We start from the raw sequence: 18,444 nt of genomic DNA, 5'->3' as shown, positions 1-18,444 counted from the left end.
GTGTCACAAAATATTTTTTGTGACGTTAAGATCCAGTTCAAACTGAAGTATACAAACACAAAATAAAAAAAGATGCAACATACTTACATCGGTTTCCCTCAAAGTTTGAACTTAAATCAGAACACATTTATTTTGTTTTAGGTCAGTTAGATTTACCAATTTTTCTATTGGCTAATTCCCACAACAATGAGGGAAAGAATAGGTAAGAAATGTATTTATTTTCTAAATCAAAGGTTTATATACAGAATGATTATGATCTCTTTAAACAAGCACAGAAAGCCCAGATGAAGCTGTCATCCTTGCAAATAATTTCTAGGTGTATGAAGGTACCACATTTATCTGTTCAAGCACGATATCCAGGATCTGATGTAAAACTGCTCAGGAACGACACGAGTTCTGTGTCAAAGAGATTCACATGATTTTGTCTGAAATGTGCAAATCGACCCCAGAACAAAAGCCAAATGCCTTGAGAAGATGCTCTATGAAGTTGATAAAACATTATCATTATCCACAGTGAAATATATCCTTTATTGACATGAGCTGAAAGGTATTTCAGCAAGGAGGAAGCCATTACTCCAAAAGAATCACAAAAAAACAGACTATAGTTTGCAAAAGCATGCAGAAAAAAAAATCCCCTCATCTATGGAGATGTACAGTAGCCTAAAGAAATGAAAGTGAAACTGTTTGACCATAATGACCATTGTTACATTTGAAGAAATTAGTTTGACAGCTGTAAGCCTGCAAACACCATCCCAACTGTGAAGCTTATGGGTAGCAGCATCATGTTGTGGAACTGTTTAGCTGCAAGATAAGATGAGATAAAGTAAGGTATTTTTCCTTCATTAGTCCCACTAGTGAGGAATTTAAGCTGCCATGGCAGAAAGTAGATAGGAAAAAAACACTAACAGAAATTAAACAGAATAAAAAGCAGCAGGGTAGAAAAAAAACACCATAAAAGTTAAACTATAAATATAAATATGAAAAACGGCAAACTATGGTGAGACGCTTGTGGAAGGACACCCAAAATGTTTCACTCGAGTCATGCAGGTCAAACACAGTGCTAGAATATACTGTGGAAATGCAGGTAAATGTCTTATTTTGAAGAAATGGATAAAAAAAAACTCTGACTTGCTATTCTTTCTGTTATTGGGGTGTGACAGTGAGGAAAAAAGCAAGAGTGTCTTTTTATTCTGTGCATGTAAGCTTCTGGTTTGAACTGTGCGTGGTGAAGCAGAGTGAGCTTTGTAAAGTGTTTGGTGTGAATATTTGTCCAGAGTGGAAAATATTCCTAGCCTAAGAAAATATTCTTCTAGGCTTTCTTAGGCTTTTTGTCATCTCACCCTTTTTAAAGGAGCTAGTCCAAAAAAATCCATCAGCCATGATGAATATTTGAAATGGTTTTTGTCCAGAGCTGAACTTTTGACATAAGCTGCACAGGTACCTGCCCAGAGAACTAATTGCTGGATAAGCTCTAAAGAAACCACAAAAAAATTAATACAGAGTTGAACAATACAGAGTTTAAATAAAAAGAAAATTATAAAATGGCTAATAATTTGATTGTGTCAGGAAACCAGCTGTCGTGTTTCATGTGGGCTCTCCTAACACTTTGTGAAGGTCTCCACCTGAGGGCGCCGAGGAGACTGCCTGCAGTACTGGGTTCATTTTCTGCAGGTGTACAGCTGCACACCTGAGATTCATCAAGTTTATCTCACCATGTTTAAAAGCAGCTGGCTACCAGTCATTTGATGTTTGATTGTTAATCATTGTGGTAACTCCAAGCCCTCCAGCGTATCTGCTTTTGGATGCCCTTGAGCCTTACCCTGAATAACTCCCCTTGTGTTTTTCCATGTGAATATTTTTGCTGTACCTGCCCATGATTCTTCCCGGACTCACTGCTGTCAGACAAAAACATGCAAGAAACACCAAGAAACAATTCCTCAACTTGTGACCTCAAGGTCCTTCATCCTGAATGTCATCCGCACTGCCTATCTTGCCCTCGTTTGGTACTGCAGCAATTTACCATCAAGTTCTCCAACCATGTCGTCCTCCTCATCACCAGCTCACCTACAAAGACCACCATCAGCCCACACGAGTTAACAACTGCAGAATCCACCTACCCCTCTCAATAATCTTTATCACAAGCCCTTTACTCTGTAGAACTTCTAGTCCAATTCCAGTGTCCCTGCAGTAACTCATGCGTTGCAGAGCTCTGTTCGCTCTGTTCCCCATGTTTCCATTCATCCCTGCATAACCAACATTGAACATTAGTTTTGTAAATAAACATAATTTATTGGTTTCACTTCTTCTGAGTTTCTTGTATGTGGGTCAGAAGCCTAAACAAAACAATGACTATTACTCACATTGCTATTGTTGATTAAGTAGAAAAGCATGAATTAAACTGAAACAGTGAACCCTTTTTTTTGCCTCCATTTAAATATTCTCAAACATAGCTGTCAGATATTATTGAACTTTGTCTTTATTGCTTGTTAGGATTAGAGTTGCTCTACATTTTTGATAATAAGACCTTGCTAAAATTATTTGTACTTTTCAAAAGTAGGTGTGCACTTGTTATACGATATGGTGAGGGTATGATTTTCTTAGTTTATTTTTATTTCAATAAAGTGATGTTGCTTTGTGCTTGTGCGGTTACTGGAGCTGCTGTGTAATTAAGTGTAGTGCAACATTTATAAATCTAAGCTCGACTAGGCAGCAGCAGAAAAGGAAGACATCTGAAGAGCTCCATTGCCTTCATTGTGTTCAAAAACAGAAGGACTGATGCATCCCAAAATGGGTATCAATCTTATTGCTCTACTCTATGCTACTTCGCATTCAGTTTCAGACCACTTTGTGTTAACATTCACAAAATTCCCTGTAGTGTCATCCTGACAAAAATGTATAGGTTGTTTTAGTTTTTTAATCTTGCCGTATCAACTGCAGGGCAAACAAATTTGTATAATTTTTAAAAGGTCTTTACAACTCTGAGCAGAGTGCACTATGCATTTAGCTAACATAATCATGAACCAAACTAAAGACTTGAATTTACACTGCAGAATTAGTTGCGTCGGTATTGGAGTGTTCCTATGTGGATGCATTCTGGAGCTACTTTTGTCTCTACTATATGCTAATTTTTACTTTGACACAATTTTGCACAAAAGTGAGCTATTTGAAATCATAGTAAAAAAAAAAAAAAGTATGAGAACACTCAAGTACATTTTATGAGAAATATGGGTAATACTTTATTTGAAGGGGTGTGCATAAGACTGATATGACACTGTCATAAACATGAAGTCTTTATGAATGTTTATGATTTGAATGATTTTGTAAATTATGATAATTTAATGCAAAGTTGGCATTTTTAATGGACTTTCAATGCAACTTTTAGAGCAACTTTGCATTAAAAGTGTCATTATTTACCGAATGACATTTCATGACAACTGTCATAAACATTCATAAAGACTTCTTTATGTTCATGACAGATGTTATGTCATGTTTATGACAGTGTCATGTCAGTCTTATGCACAGCCGTTCAAATAAAATGTTACTGAAATATGCTACAACTCACCACTAATGTTTAACATATTAGTTAGAATGTGTTTCTGCATGTACAATATTGCTAAAGTTTAGAACTTGCAGCAGTCTGTGTGTGTATAGAATATCACTGTCAACTAAAAATATCCAGTGCAGATTTTACTCCATTATCTGCACAGCGTAACCACAATAATTGGACCATATTCAACACCAGCACAATACCCTTACAGGTGCTAAATTTATCTGGACTGTAATGATTTCACATCCGCCTCCTTGTTAGAAGCCAATAGGTTGAATTTTCCTCCCAGGTGCCCAGAAGACTGTTACAGCATGCTAGATTGACAACTTACTAATGGCTGATCTCTAAGGCTTATAGGCCACATAGATGTTTCTACCCAGTGTTAGTACACGCACTTGCACAGGCCTGTCACATTGTACCCAAACTTCTCACTGACAGGGTTGTGAAGATAGAGACATGTGTCCAAATAGCCAGGAGGTCCATCAGTCAACCGGATTTTTCTCTTGCCGGACATAAAACAAGGGGTCAAGTGGAAGACACACAGATGAATGAAGATGGCATCCTTCTAGTCCCTGTTTTTTTTTTCATAAAGTTTTCTCAACAAGAGGACAGTCAGAGAGTCAAATTCAAACATCTGAGACACAACAAATATTTTACTGCAATATTGAGTGCAGTTTCTGAACGATAGACAGTCAGACAGACAGCAGAACTGGTATGCTAATTATCACTATAAAGACCTAATTTAGCAGCACACATGGTGTGCTAGTAATTCATTAGGTTCTTCAAGTTTATGTCGGGGGTTAGCATTTCATGCTGCATCACCTTGTGCAACCGGCCAATTAAGATATATTACAGAATCTAATTTTGGTTTTAATTTGTGCCTTTGATCATTGCGCTCGGTATGGGTCACATACTGTATTTCAGGAGGTGGGTGATGAGAGGAGTTGGTTGTGTTGTCTTATTCTTAACTTCGTGAATTTTTTTTTCCAACTTTTTATTTGGTTGGTTTCCATTTTTCATTTGCTTTCAAAGTTTTGGTACTGGTTACTCACATAACCAGTACCAAAACTGGTTATTACTGACATAATAAAAATATCAGTTTTCTTTGTCTTCTGTTAAACCCTGGTTTCAGCCACAATTGTGTTTTGTTGTCTGGTTATCGTTTGTCCCAGTGTGTCATTACTTTATTAGGTTTTTTTTTTTCTTCTTGGATCCCTCCTTGTCCAGAGCATTTGTTTTGTTAAGAAAGTTATTTGAGTATCAACCTACCTCTAGAGTTTGACCTGCATTTATTTTCTTCTCTGTACCTTGCTTGGCTTTCTTAGCTGTAAATGAAGCACTACAACTTATGGTGAAAAAAAAAACTGCATTAATGATAAGATTTCTTAATGAATTGCATTTTGATCCTCATATTCAGTATCAAATTCTAATTAAGTTTAGCCTAGCTTTTAATTAAAGTGCTATAAGTTGCTGCAGTTCCAAAGTCTTTAAAACTTGCTGTGATAATATTTCAAAAGTTTTATGCGTGAGACAAGCAATGAGGCACATACAGTGATCCATTATGAAGGTTGTCACAGGTAATCTCTCCACATGTGGCAATGTTGCTACCAGTATGTGGGTAGCTGCTCAGCATGCACTTACCGTATTTTTAATTGCCCATCTGGCATAAAAGCAGAGGATTGAACATACTGTGGTTACACAACATCCCAGTGTTGATCAGAGCATTAAATACATTTTATGAACAATTTGAAAGTATTATTTTGAATAATTTGGCAGTGTGTTTGAATGATTTCTCTAAATTTCGTAGCATGTGAAAATGTGTCATTAATTATTTCCCGCTACCTTCATCTCTATTAATGCTATTTATGGAACAAAGAGACAATAAATCATATTTGGACCTTGCGTACCTGTTTGATGTGAAAGAGGGATTCAGGTGGGCTTGTTCCTGTCCAGCTGACATAGGATGATAGGAAAAAATAAAGTGCACTTTGGACACATTGCTACCACAATGAGGCATGCAACAATCAGCAGATCTTCAAAGAACAAAACCTGAGCACTAAGAGAAATAAGCAGGGTGAAAGAATATGCAAAGGGATGTTTTATTTTACAAAAACTGTCTGAAATTATAAACAAAAATAGAGAATTGATTTTATGAAATGTTCTACCACTAAGGCGACCTTAACATTCTTGTCTCATTGGCACCATGTGACACGGGTCGTAAAACTACATAATTTCAATCGTGTTAATTAATGTACCGTGACATAACATTTTGTTGTTTTCTTCATTCAGCCATCGTCTACACAGGGAAGTTGCTATATAGGTGTTTCTGACTCAAAGTGTGCATTTTAAGCTCAAGTACTGATGGGTTCAGTCACAGATCAGAACCCTCTAATATCCAGCTGTCTCCAATTGATCCAAAACATATGATGCAAAATTCCTCCATACACAGCTTTATGTGGATGTGAATCACATTCTTTACTTTTTCACTCACGCACACACAGCTGCAGTTGCACCTTCAAAATTCTTCAGTGCAGGTATACAGATTCTGTTCTACCACTCACAAAAGTATGAAACTTCTGCCCTAAAACTTTTGCTCTATTTAGAACAGACACGTTTTTTTTATCATATGTTTTATGAACACAAACAAGACAACAAATGCAACCGCACACATGTGAGTTGCAAATATTGCTTTACAAGTCACATCTTTTTTTGTGGTGCACTGCTATTTTGCACCATTTGTACACAATGCATGGCGCAGAACTGTGACCTGAAGGTAACTGCAACAGAGGGTGCCGATTGCAATTATAGCCTTTTGTGATAAGTGTTATTCATTTACTATTTAAGAGAACAGTGATTTGTCTTGGAACCTGCATAAATACAGTGATTGTTGGCATAGTTTGAACAAAGTTATATGATGAGATCTTCTGCAATTCCAATGATCAATGCACCAGGAAAAAGTCTTGGACAGTCATTCATTCTGTTGCAGCTGTCAGGAAGTGTGATATGATCCAGATACCAGATAGGTCTCAGTAACTGCTTGACTGATTATGAACAAATGGATGTAGGATTTGTGATTATATGATCTGTAACTTGCTGATGATGAACTTAAAATAAATGGAAACCAATATCGCTGGTAAAAAAAATAATTGTTAGATCCACACGTAGAAGTTTCTTTTGAAACTATGAAAAACTTTGTTATAATGTGAATAAGGCAATCACTGAATAGACTCTGATCACATGACAACTGAGTTTTTAATAACGTGGTATTTTTGTTCAAGTATTCATTTAAGTATTTAAATCAACATACAAAGTATTTCAATCAAATAAGAAATTTTTTTTATAAAGTGAAATGAAAGACAAACATTGGTGCCACTTGTAATAATAACTGGATGAAAGAGTCAGAAGTACCATAGTAAAATTATGGAATCAAATTTCTTACATCAGACATAACTATGGCCAAACTCACAGCAATGACAGATGAAGGGGTGTCAGCTGTAGCCATGGTGCCACAGACATTTCCTTACATCCCGAAGCGTTTTTGTTTTTTTGTTTACCAGTTTGCTGCCAGGTAAGTGACAAGCTTTTAAAATTATCCATAATCCCTTTCCTCTTTCTATTTTATAATACAGATTTCCACCATACCATTTAGTTCTATATGACACAAAGTGTTACATTTCATGAAGTGGCAAACACAAAATCAATACAACTGCCCATTTTGGTTAGGAGCTGATGCCGCCAACTGACTGCAGACACATTTTAGATTACAGCTCAAGTGAGATCAGTATCAACTCGGACACCTTCCTCGCAGTCTCACCCACCCTCCATAGTAAGGCGATGAGGAGAGCCGAGGGAACTTGCGTTAGAGGTCATTTGCTTCTATGTGGACTTATTTAATGTAGACGTATCTCTGTGTTGTCATCATCTACTGAGACGATCTCCCAGGTGGAGGAAAGAGTAGTGGGTTGAAAAAAGCAAAGGTAAATGTTTATGAACAACAAATACAGGCTCAGTTGACCATAAAACGGCTTATCCTGCTGTGAGTCAAGGACAAACCTTAGAAATAAGTTATTTTACTCTGATAAGGGTTTGAAGATATGAAACTCTTTGCTAGGGTTTCGTTAAGGCACAAGCCATTAGACCACTGGCAGCGAGGCATGCTGGGATTAGGTCTGGAAGTTTTTTTTCATGCAAATCCCACACAGAGAAAATTATGTTCAACTTTGTACAATCAACACTTACACAAATATAATAAATTACCTGTAATTAGACTGCTGCATTGTGAGTTAAACTTATCTAACTTTAGATTGGTAACACGTCAATTTATTTCCAGGGGTCAGTAAAAGCCACCAGGATGTCGCTGGTTGATAAAATGTGGACATTTCTTTCACTAATTTAGAGATAATGAACAGTCAAAAAATACGTTTCTATTTCTTTATACTGAGAAAGCCAAAAATAAGACACACGATTCAGAAAATATAAGCTGATTGAGAAAATGAAGAAAGACTGACATATTGAGAAATGAGGTTAGAGATGCGGGAATGAGAATGGTAACTTTTTTTCAGCATACAGCACCTGATCTGAACCCTATCCCACAAACAACAAACTGTTAGGAGGTGCATGGCTGAACTGATTCTTTTTTCTTTAGATATGGGAGGATAGGAAGTGCTCTTTTTTCTCTTTTTTTTACATTGGCAACCTACATCAAAGAGTAAATGACCTGCATGTGTATAACATTTTATCTAGTGAAGAGGACTCCAAAGCACCTTACACTACATGCAGTCATTCACCCCTTCATGCACACATTCAAACGCCAATGGTTGCATGCTAGAGCATTGTAGCCACAGACTGACGGAAGCAAGGCTACCATGCACCGTCGCCACCAGGCCCTCTGATCACCAACAGGAAACCTGTTGGTGATCACAAGGGATGCCTGGAGGAGGGGTTTGAAATGGCAACCCACCAGTTACACGATGAAACTCCTCACACTGTCGTCCCTGTAAACCATGTGATCTTTACTTTACCGGTGGACAGTTATTCATTATGGTATGCATTTCCTTTTCTGATTCACTGTTGGGGAACATACTCGGCTTGGAAAACAATACAGGAAGTGATGCGAAGCTGAGGTAGAAGTAATTACAAATTCCCACCATTTCTCCCACCTCCTGTATATTTCACCTCAGCCAGCACATGTAAACACGGGGAAAAACAATTATTCTTTCTGTCCAAAAACCACTCATCTGCATTGCACCACCTGGAATCAAAGAAAAACTCACTAATCCCATGCCGACGTACACTCATCTGGAAAAAACACTGACATCCCTCAAAACAACAACATGACAAACTTCTCCGGCTGGAAGTGTGAAGGAATTATATATCTGGAACATATATTTGAAGGAGTCGACTTTATTCCATTCAAAAAATTTAATACGTAACACAGGATTAACAAGAGTATTTTTTAGAATATCAACAAATTAAATGTATAGTAAAAAATACATTTGGACTCAATAAAGTTGGATTAGAAAAGCCATCAACTGGATTAGAGATCCATCTCCATAAATTATCTAAAATACACAGGACACGGTATAAAATAGATGGTTCAATATATTTTTGTTTGTGAAATGTGAGGCAGATGTATTGGTCAGTTTTGAACAAAACTTGTGCCAAAACTCCTAACGCTCATTAAACTTTTCAATAAAGGGGGTATAAACAATATCACTGTTCATCCTTCCAGGGTCATTGGGAAGCTGGTATCTATTCCCAGCTGCCATTAAGTGAAATGCAGGGTACAGCTTGGACAGGTTGCTACTTCATCACCGATTCATTTAACATTTCATCAAATTAAACCACAAACATCAATATTCATAGTGCACAGATCTTTGTAGTCTGCTATCTCTGAATTTTCTGGCCTTAAGTAATTTGTTAAATTCCCTTTAGGATTTTTTTTTTGTCTGACATGTTGTTAATCTTTCCTGATTAGATGTGCAAAATGCATTAGTGAATAAATAATGGATACTTAGCAATTTAATTTCAGGTAAATCTTTTTTTTGTCTCAACTTGTTAGCTGCTTTAACAACAAAGTTTTGTTTTTGACTCTGGTTGCTGTTTTTCTTGCAAAAAATGTCCATACGGGTTATAAAAAAAAGGTTCCTTTACATTCAGAAATGAATATATGTACCACAAGTTCAATGTTACTTCCCATTGCTTCAGGATGAACATTACTGTGAGGAAGAGGTCCAAATTTATTCTGATCTCAAATTGCTATTTAAAATCTGTCTGCAGCAAGTTGGAGACATCACCTGCTAAGAAAAATTGACTGGTGTATTGATTTTGTGTGCCTTACTCCTTGAAACCGGACACTTCATGAGACATAGAACTACTGCACATAGTATGGTACAAACCAGCAATACAAATAGGGAGAAGGAGGGAATTATGACAGAAATGACTGACTTGTCACTTTCCTGGGCAGCAAACTAGTAAAAGATGTTGTGTCAACAGGAGATGGGAGATTTGGTCCGGCATCTACACTATTTCCATCTCAAGTAAAGGATGTGATTGCAAATACTAAAAAAGTTTTCTTGTTATGCTTCCATCCATTGCAAGAAATATTATTGATTTGTCTCCTTCTTATGACTATTAAAACAAAAATATGTACAAATTTGATTAAAATCGTTTGTAGATTTAAGAATACTGCAATACTTTTTCAAATTAACAAAAAGACTTAGGAAGAAAACATTATTTAAATTGCTTACACATTCATATGATCACAGTCTATTCAGTGACTGGCATCATCACCTTTTGAAAAGGCTCCTCATAGTTACGCGTAATTTCTGTGTCTTGAGGGAAATACTTGACAGCCACTAAATAGCTAGCGGGCTGCAGAGTGGCGCAGTTGGTAGAGCTTTTGCCTTGCAGCAAGAAGGTCCTGGGTTCAATTCTCAGCCTGGGTCTTTCTGCATGGAGTTTGCATGTTCTCCCTGTGCATGCGTGGGTTTTCTCTGGGTACTCTGGTTTCCTCCCACAGTCCAAAAACATGACTGTCAGGTTAATTGGTCTGTCTAAATTGCCCCTAGTTGTGAATGTGTGTGTGCATGGTTGTTTGTCCTGTGTGTCTCTGTGTTGCCCTGCAACAGACTGGCGACCTGTCCAGGGTGTATCCCGCCTCTCGCCCGGAACATTAGCCGGAGATGGGCACCAGCACCCCTCCCGACCCTACCAAGGGACAAGTGGGGTCCCACAAAGGGACCCCACTTGTGCTAATGGTTACTCCAAGTGGGTAACCATTCATTTCTTGATCCATCCATCAAGAAAATGGATGGATGGATGAATAGCTAGCATACTGCTACAGTCTTCTGTCACCACTCAGGCCACATAGTCCAGTCAGTGCATCTAGTGAGTCGGGAGTAGACAGTGCCCTCTGCTGTATGTAAATTACCTCCAGGTTACAGATAGTTCTCCACATATTGTTGTGACAAATGGTGTAAAATAGGTGGAACCGTAGTTTGGCGTCTAAAATATACATGTTGTCTTGTAATAGAAAAGTTTGGATGTGTTTTACTCTGTTTGCTTTGCATAGAAGAGGTTTTTGATGTGTGTGCTTGCATTGTATTTTACCTAAATTAATTTGTATGGAAATATGGAGGGATAGGGCACATGGTGTGTTATTTATGCATATACATCACCTCACTTTGCACCCAATAACAGCTGGCACAGGACGAAAAATGGGATTTTCGACAGCTATTGACACCTTGTTCTGACGTGCGCCTAGACATTGAGGGCTTTCGGCAAGAGGTTTTTGTCAGAGTCGAGCACTGCCAAAAATGGTCAAAAACGCTGTGTGTCCGTGTTCCCCTATCACCCCCCTCCCCTTGTGCCTAGCAGAGGTTTTCGTATTTAAATGAAGTTGCTGAGTGCCATGCAAATGCAAATCAACTGTTGAGCACCGCCTTTTGACTCTTATTCATTTTGTAGCTAATCCTTTATACCTTCTGTTCACCATAAAGAAGTATGTTTGGAGAAAGAATATTAAAACAATCTATCTTATCCATTAAAATATATATTACATGTGTGGTAGCAGCACTGAAAAACTTAGTTTTGGTTGAATTGATGATATAAAACAAGAATATGCATGATTACATACAATAGCAATACAATCTTACTTTGACATTCCTCCTATCTGAAGATTTATCTTGTGATGGGAGGAATTGCACAACTTAATCAAAAATAATAATAAAAAACATGCTCCAGAGTGGTTCATTGTACATAAAGTATTTTTGTGAATAATATTCAAACTAATGTTAATGTTCACTGATTGCTTTAAAGACCCAGAGTCATGCTATATTGAAGTGGTAGTGGTCATTCCACATCACAATACAAGGACTTAAGAAACTACAGATTTTTCAGTATTCAGTTGCTTAACTCTCAAGTTTAAATTGAAGAACAAAATGGCTGAAAGTTTGTGATACCTTCTGATAGAGTATAAACATTTGTATTCTTTTTTAAGTTTTGTTAGTTAAGAACTACATATAACTCACGGATTATGAATCATATTATGTATAAACTAAAAAGGAGACAGCTCAAAGTAGAATTGAGTAAATAAACATATAATTAATTATAATAAAAATAAACTGTCACGTAACTTTTGAAAAAATAACTTTTAGAATGTATTTTTTTCTGTCAACTTTCATTTAACACTCCAGTCCAGTTGGTGGCAGTAATGCGCTTTCATAGTCGGTCAAGCAGCCGCCATTAACCTCCAGAGGAAGATATGCACTGGTGGTAACGAGTGCTAACTGCCTACACCCAACACGAACGAAAATACCCGGACGTTGTGTGAAATGGTTACCTTTTCAGTATCGTTTTGATATTAAGCAATGTTCCGGCGGAAAACAACAGATGACACCGCGGCGGTCCAACAAGACGAACTCACTGTAAGAAAGTTTTTATAAATAGCACGTGGAGCGAGGCGAGTTGCTTTGTTTGTTTCTAACAGAAAGCGGTCTGTCGTTTTCTTAATGCCGAAACAAGTGTAGGGTGAGATTTTGTATTGTAATCTCTATTACATGTGATGTTCTGAACTCTTAAAAATACTCGCATCTTTGATTATTTCAGACCTGAAAAATGGCCAAGCCGTACCAGTAGGACCTCAGACCACGGTGCTGAGGAGCTCCACCAGGACGAAGAGAAATTCAGTAAGTTATGATTTCACATTTAGTGAATAGTGAACACTAGCATATTTGTAAGGAAAACTGATCTTCCAGTTATTTTATTTATTTTGTTATAACGCAGTACAGCAAGGCAGAGTGTGGAACGCAGTAAAGATCTACAAAATGGCGGACGAAGGACGGATCTGAGGACGAAGTCATGAAGCCGTATAATCACTGCGTTGAATCCCGACTGTACAAGGGTTGGTTGAGAGTAATTTTAACTTATTTACTTATGTATTTTTGAGAAAGCGATATATTTGCTACAATATTTTTTTAATTTTACATTTATTTCCACAGACTCCACGGAATGGGAGTCACATTTGTGTCAGTCAGACTCTTCAGGAACGTTTTGACGTCCGTGATGAGGACAGAGATGCAACTGTGTGTGAGTATCTACTATTTTAGAATGTTGATATTTAAAGCTTCAACATTGTTTATGTACATAATGTAATTATGCTATGTATTGACAATGCACAAAAATGTTTTCCAGCTGCATCCAGGTCCTACTGCCAGTCATCCAGATGTAGCTAAAGAAAGAAGAAGGTAAGATTTATTACTAATCTAGAAATGTCACAATTCTTAGAATGATTAAAGTACTGTGATTTATTAAAATCCATCAAAGCAAATTATCTGACTCAGAGTTTGTTGAACGTTGAACTATGTTTTACTATTCATTACCAACTGCTTTTAATTCTTTTTTTCTTCCAATTGTTTCCAAGTGTTTTCTTTTTCATTAAAGTTTTTATTTTTTGTATTAATGTGTTGTTTTGTTTGTTTGTTTGTTTGTTTGTTTGTTTGTTTGTTTTAATGTATTATGTGTGCATGCTAAGCCGGAAGTTGCCAAACAATTTCACTGTAGTTTCATAATGACTAAAAGATGCCTGTAGCTCATAATGATTCTTTGTTATCAGCTGATGGAGGAAGGCTACAGGAGAGTCGTTGGGCCTGTCCTGAACGCAGCTTAATGTTTGGACAAAAAAACTGCCAGATGGTCCAGAAATGGACAAGCATTTATGTCTTATTTTGTGTGCAAACAGTAAAAAAAATAAAATGAAATAAATAAAAAAAAAACTTCATTGTCTCTTTTATGTGCCTCATATATGAACATGTTGCATATAAGCAATATCAAATGAATATATTTTTATACAGCATTTATTTTTTTTTTATAGATTTTTTTTTAAAATACAGCATTACAAATTTTAATGATTGGGGCGGGGTTTATTTATAAAGATAAGTGCTATCCAATGGGCACACATCAACCAACTAATCACATGTCAATTATGAACTCTGATGTCATTGTTTTTCATCCAATGACTGAGAATCCACGTCATGCTAAATAGAGTCGTTAACACCTCCAGCCCGCCCGCTCCCTGCACCGCCACTCCCCCCCCCCTCCAAGGATTCCGCAATCCACAGATTTAGACTCCCCTGAGTCGTGAGACACTGAAAATGTAGACTGTCGATTGCTGTCGATATCTGTCGCTGACTAGCTGCGTTCGCGTCAGAATACAGGGTCAAAAAAACCACTTTTCGTCCAGTGTAGGTCAACCACAAAACTACAGAAACTGGATGGATGGCCTCATTAATAAGTTATAAACTAAGTAATTACTAAAACAATATTATCTAATAACAATACTTTGACTATAAACCTGAGTGTCTAAATAGCTCAGGTGACGTACAGCATAATGAGGCACACTAACATTTATTACATAAAATCTCCTACTGCAGCAGGCCAATTAAATAATCTGAAAACTGCTGACTGTTGGGACTCGTGCGCTTATTGCTCTCGGCAAACCATACAATAAAAAAAAAAAAAAGGCTTTGTTTCAGACTCCAGACGGAAGACAAGAACAAACACATGCAATAGGATTACAATGTGAAAGAAAACAAAGCAGCCTTGAGAGCAGTTGTTCACTCTAAATAATTAAGCAGTGATTAGGATGTGGCCAAAGGCTGTCTGGTGGGTTCAGTAGCCTGCTGCAGGCTGGTCTGAAGCTTTCTGTTTGGAATACATGCATTGTTCCAGTGAGCGGTGACGAACTCACTTACCACCCACTTTTCCATTTTCCACTTGACAGCAACTCTTCCAGTCCTTGCTATTCTCTTTCCCTTCCTAATTCTATCTGTAGTATATATTTATATTTCCATTCCTTTTTCAGATTAGATTTTGCTCCACTGCTTTCTGCATGTGTGAAATAGGCACTCATCATTTATATATTTTACGTAGCAGTGTGAGCATTCTAAGCTTTTGACTTTTTGAAGTCTATTACACTGAGGAAATGCTATTCTCACATTGACTTAATAATCTCAAAATTTCCTACACTGCTGTTTTATTTGTTAAAGCTCAAATCATTTTTTTTGTTGTTTCTGCATATGATCCTGGCTGCTCCTTTGTGAAATAAGTGGTTTTTCCTAATGGAATGCTAATTTAGGTGTGATTATATTTTAATCTCCCGAAGCAAAAGTGGTCCTTGTAGCATTCAGATTCTTGTGGCGTCACAAACATTAGTGGCAGTTAGATCAAATTTTTATGACCATTTTGGTTCTTGTGCATATTCAGTGTGACTGAAAACACTACGTACACCTGTCTTATTTGAAATCTCAGCATGAAGGCAATCAGTAGAAATGCATTAGAGAGGAAAAACTGAGTGCAAATACAGAGGAGGAGGATTTAGTTGTAAAACTAATAAATAAGTAAAAGTAAAGGGCAGTTGAAAATATGTAACGTTTGCATATTAAATAAAAAAATATATCTAATATCCATGGTGTGATGACGAATAAAAGTTTTGTGAGAAAGCTCTTAATAGTACGAAAACTATGAAAAGAGGTATCAGCATGTACAGAGCCAGTTTCAACAGCCTGGTGACAACAAAGAAGAAACTCTTTATTTTTTTTTGACTCTTCTATCAGTAAAAAGAAGTACAACGTAAACCACCTCTCTTCATTATATTTGGCTTTTAAGAACTCAGATTCATCTTGAGGAGTCTTGATTAAGATCTCTTCATGCCATCTGAAGGTCTGTTTAAGGCTTTCTGTGATTTTAAGTAATTTCTATTCAGCCCTTGTCGCTGACTATATTTACATGTTGTGCATTAGAGAAAAAAAGACGAAGTCCAACCATTGGTTATTTCCTGTATTTTCATTTATTTTATATTCGGTTCAACATTTTGGTGGCTGAAATATAAAGAAGCCAAAGTGCTGTGTTTATGATTTAAGGATTCAAGGATTTTTATTGTCAGACATGTTCACATTTTGGATGCTTATGGTAGGGAAGTCATTAATTCATCAACACAGTTTCAAAAACTCATCTGTGTCCACACACATCTTGACCAAGCTGTTAATATGTGTGTACATCTTACAAAAGGTATCTTGAGAATTTTTTCTAGTTTTATCTAAATAATTGGAACAATTTGTGTCCATATGGCAGACTGGTGTCTAAGATCTAATTTTACAACTCGTCCTTTTCTATGATGTCATTAATGGATAATCACATCTGTTTAATGTCTTCAGTTTATTACCCTTTTATGCATAAACTCTTTATTGGACAGACTTTCTACAGCTTAACCCTCTGATGCGTAACTGGGTCCTTTTTGACCCGGTGAGGTCATCTTTTTGCAATATCTTTGTAATGAAAAGTTTTCATCACTTCATATTTCAGGTATTCCTCAAGAAACATGTTACTGATATCATGCAAATAAAATTTTTTATTTACCTTTTATACATTTTAAGAAATATGTTTTATGTTACTACCCCATTCTTCCGTGAGTGGGTCCAAAATGACCCGCATTCATTTCCTATGGAATTTAATGGGAATCTTTGTTTCTTACCAACTGTGACTGTCAGGAAAACATTTTTTGTAAACCAAACACACTGAGACATAAGTGTCACCCCTGAATAATATTATTTTACATAGCAAGAACTCCTAAATATAAGTATTATCTTTATGTTTTATCTCACAAATGTGTTTGTGTGTGTCAATCATGAGTACTGTGACCGCGTTATTGTCACAAATCAACACATTAGCCTTCTTCAAAGTTAGTTAATACTAGTTATCTAACCAACTAGTTAACATTACCGCCTATACTTTATTGTGTATCTTTATTATTTGTGTGTGCATGTCTATGTGAGTGTCTGCATGTGTCTCTGTGTGTGTCTGAAACCCTGGATGAGAAAACCAAGAGAGAGAATGTGTTGAATGACATGCAAAACCTGTTGATCAATGTGTTCAAGGTTCTTTCTTTTATCATCTCAATAAATAAAATAAAAATTCATAGCTATGGAAATAAATGCATAAATAAATGAGCCAGAAAAGTAGAGTGTCTTCTCTGGGTTGGGGGGTGTGTCCTACCCCAAGTGGAGGAGTTCAAGTATCTCAGGATATTGTTCACCAATGAGGGAAAAATGGAGCAGGAGATCGACAGGCGGACCGGTGCAGCGTCTGCAGTGAAGCAGGTGCTGTACCGATCTGTCGTGGTGAAGTGAGAGCTGAAACAAAAAGCGAAGCTCTTGATTTACCGGTTGATCTACGTTCCTACCCTCATCTATGGTCATGAGCTTTGGGTCATGTCCGAAAGAACGAGGTCACGGATACAAGCGGCCGAAATTAGTTTTCCCTGTAGGGTGTCTGGGCTCTCCCTTAGAGATGGAGTGAGAAGGTCAGATATCCAGGAGAGACTCAGAGTAGATCTGCTGCTCCTTCATGTCGAGAAGAGCCAGTTGAGGTGACTCGGCATCTGGTCAGGATGCCTCCTAGACGCCTCTCTGGTGAGGTGTTCCCGGCACGACCCACTGGGAGGCCCCAGGGAAGACCCAAGACACACTGATGATGTTTCTAAGCAGGTCTGGGAATGCCATGGGTTCCCCCAGAGGAGCTGGAACAAGTGGCTGGGATCCATTCATCCATCCTGCTTTATGGATGGATGGATGGATGAAGCAGGAGAGAAGTAACTCTCCTGCTTCATTGCTTTCCTTTGAGCACCGTATCCTTTAACAACTGGCGTTTCAGCTGCTCTCTATTGAGCAACACCAAAAGCTTTGTGGGGATATACATCGCCAAGAGCCAAGAGCAGATCACGTGAGCGGGAGCTACAGGAGCAGTCTCTCCTTCAACGTGGATGGATGGATGGATGGATGGATGGATGGATGGATGGATGGATGGATGGATGGATGGATGGATGGATGGATGGATGGATGGATGGATGGATGGATGGATGGATGGATGGATGGATGGATGGATGGATGGATGGATGGATGGATGGATGGATGGATGGATGGATGGATGGTCATGCAGCAGAGCCACTGTCTGTCATGATCTGTGTTTCTGTGTATTTATTATTAGGGTTTTCTGTGTTCAGTTTCCTTCCTGTGAGTCTCTGTCTCTGCGTCTTCCCCGTTGATTGTTCCCAGGTGTGTCTCATTCCTTGATTACCCTCCCTGTGTATATAAGTCCACCTGTTGTCTTTGTCTCTTGTCGGATCGTTGTTGTATGTCATTGTTTGTCTGCTTGCCACTCAGTCGCACTGTTAAGTCCTGTGTTGGTTCCACTATCGTTTGCAGTCCTTTGTCCTTCAGTAGCTGTCTGAGTTCTTGTCATTAAATCCATCATTCCTTTCACAACCTGGGTCTCTGCGTCTCACCTCACCACCTCAACCACCATTTTATGACATAACGATCCGACCACACCGGTGAGGAACG

The 18,444-nt window shown here is 37.7% G+C and overlaps 1 long non-coding RNA gene across 1 annotated transcript; it reads left to right on the top strand.

Annotated features, from left to right (window-relative positions):
• The first annotated feature begins 12,707 nt into the window (after positions 1-12,707).
• On the top strand, positions 12,708-13,808 carry LOC145553977 (uncharacterized). The gene is made up of 5 exons (XR_014090039.1): positions 12,708-12,735; positions 12,833-12,950; positions 13,048-13,135; positions 13,241-13,293; positions 13,662-13,808. It is a non-coding gene; the product is annotated as an uncharacterized LOC145553977 (long non-coding RNA).
• Positions 13,809-18,444: the final 4,636 nt, after the last annotated feature.

Source organism: Poecilia reticulata, chromosome 12, assembly GCF_904066995.2.
Source record: "Poecilia reticulata chromosome 12, P_reticulata-male-v2, whole genome shotgun sequence".
Classification (NCBI taxonomy): domain Eukaryota; kingdom Metazoa; phylum Chordata; class Actinopteri; order Cyprinodontiformes; family Poeciliidae; genus Poecilia; species Poecilia reticulata.
This window is presented reverse-complemented; position numbering and strand designations above follow the sequence as displayed.